At 37.7% G+C, this 2,487-nt stretch overlaps 1 non-coding gene across 1 annotated transcript; it reads left to right on the top strand.

The window, feature by feature from the left end:
• The first annotated feature begins 1,390 nt into the window (after positions 1-1,390).
• On the top strand, positions 1,391-1,497 carry LOC145044668 (small nucleolar RNA R71). Its single transcript, XR_013681614.1, has one exon. It is a non-coding gene; the product is annotated as a small nucleolar RNA R71 (small nucleolar RNA).
• Positions 1,498-2,487: the final 990 nt, after the last annotated feature.

Genomic DNA, 2,487 nt, shown 5'->3' with positions numbered 1-2,487 from the left:
AATGAAATCTACAGGAAAAACAAACTTGTCAATTATAACTAATAAATTTTCACAAATTCCTCTTAGAAAGGTCACCATTTTGTTTGCTAAGTTGATGGCCATGCGAATTGGTCTTGGTTCCGGGAGGTCAAGCTTCTTGAAGAATGAATAAGGTATTAAGTTAACACTTGCTCTCGAATCTGCTAGAGCATAGCTTGTGGCTATATTTCCAAATTGGCATGGAAGTGTTAAACTACCCAAATCACCCATCTTCTTTGGTAGCATGTTTAACATAGCGGCTGATCAAGTTTCGTTTAGTACAACCTTAGACACCTCCCCCGTCTTCTTTCAGTTTGTTAGAAGATCCTTTAAGAACTTTGCGTATTTTGGCATTTGAGATAAGGCTTCAATGAATGGGATATTTATTTGAAAGGATTTAATGTGATCTAGGAACTCCTGGTAGTCTTCGACATGTTTATCTTGCTTTACTCAACTTGGAAAAGGAAGCGGTGGGCGATATGGCTTAACGGGTTCAAAAATTTTTATTTTCAGATGATTGCCACATTATGGTATCTTCACCACGTCATGGTGACTGTTCAATGCTTTTTTCTTGACTTGCTCCTTATCCTTCTTGCACAACATCCAGGTTATTATTAGTAATAGGAGTCAAATGGGTAACAATTTTTCCACTTCTCATTTTACTGGCCTGGATGTGAGCTCCTCTTGGGTTTTGTTAGGTGTTTCCTAGTAGTGTGCCCGGTAATCTTTCATTGAATTGCTTCGATAGCTTCCCGAATTTTTTGCTCAATATTCTTGATTACAGCTTGCTAATTTCTAAGTACTACTTCAGTATCGTCATGTCTCTTTTCTGATGTTGCAACAAAACGAGCAAGCATTGCACAAAGTTAGGTTTCTTCTCGGGAGCCGGTTCCTCTTTTTGATAGAAGCCTCTTCCTTTTTGTTCAGATTTGTCTTCTTTGGCTTTCTTGTACTCATCATAAGGTAACCACATCTTTTGGGCTTTCTCCAGTCTTCGTAATAACAATCACCGCTCGAATAGCAAGCTTGGGCTTTTCGATTTCCATTTTCATCTCTTGGTTAAATGCAGTCCATTACAATTTTCACACCCCACTCATATTGCATGGATTGTTTGATCCATGTTATCATCCTTATATCCATGTTATGCAACATTGCTAAGACTATCACCATGTTATCTAAAGCTAAATTCACTATTCCCCTAGTTACATCTTGTCGAGGGTTATGGTATTCTCTTGAATGTTTGGATAATTCCTCGATTAGCTCCTAGATTACGGCCTGTGCTTTATTTGTGACTTGCTCTTGAGAATCAAGGAGTTTCCTAGTCATTACGTTTACCCCATCGTAAAATATTGCTACTTCTTGTTTGATATTTAGATCATTTTGGGGACAGTTTCTAACCAATCACTTATAGCGCTCCCATGCCTCCTACAAAGACTCTCCCACGTTTTGTACGAAATTTGCAATGCCCTTCTTCAATTTGAAAACCTTCAATGGCGGGCAAAATTGTTGTATGAATTCTTCATGCATTTGCGCCTATGTTGTTATTGTGCCCCGTGGAAGTACTTTCAGTCAGTCCTTTGCTGCACCTTTAAGAGTAACAGGGAGCATTCCTAGTAAAATTGTCTCGTATGGTATGTTTGGTATTCAAGTAGTCGGCAATATTATTGACCTCATCAATGTGCTTGTAGATGTCCTCATGGTCTATCCCATGGAATGGTATGTCTTTCAACTAAGCAAGTATGTGTCCTTTTAACTCAAAGTTAGCTGTGTTGGGAATGATAGGTTGCATAAGAGTCGGTCCAGTGTCTTCTCACATTTGTCTCTTGTATGCCTCCATCGTCATGTCAGCAATGTCGGCCATGTTGTTTGTGGAATCGCTTTCGGGTTCGCTTCCTTTTTCTGATTCTGTTTCGGGATCATACCCTACTTCCTTTTTGTTAAGAGTCTTCTCAAAACTTTTGAATTCGCTTTCTAGAGTCTTTTTGCTTGATTCTCCAAGTTTGGTTGTCTTCTTCTTATGGAATGTTGACTCAAGATCGTCAAACGGTGGTGTGGTTGGTGTTTTTGATCCTCGGGTCATAAATCACTGAAACAAAATAGATGAAATGCGTAAAAGGAACAAGACGAACAATAAAAACTAACTGTTTTATAACCACGACGTGGTGATTATTGCCACGACATGGTAAATCAATCAGAAGAAAAATAAAACCAAAATTAAAAAAGAAAATAGTCAGAAAAAATCTTAATAAATAGCAGATAAAAATTAACTAAAGTTGATAGTTCACTGACAACGGTGCCAAAAACTTGATGTGAATAATTTTGCACTAGTTTTAACCAACTAATGTAACTAATTATTATTCCTAAGGCAGTGTACCTAGTCGAAAATAGAATAGCACAAATAGTCGGGTATTGAACAGAGGGAACATAATTACTAGCTAGTTTTATCTAGTAAGTTACCTACATTATTAT

The sequence above is a fragment of the Lactuca saligna genome, chromosome 4 (genome assembly GCF_052625555.1).
Source record: "Lactuca saligna cultivar CGN05327 chromosome 4, ASM5262555v1, whole genome shotgun sequence".
Lineage (NCBI taxonomy): Eukaryota > Viridiplantae > Streptophyta > Magnoliopsida > Asterales > Asteraceae > Lactuca > Lactuca saligna.
This window is presented reverse-complemented; position numbering and strand designations above follow the sequence as displayed.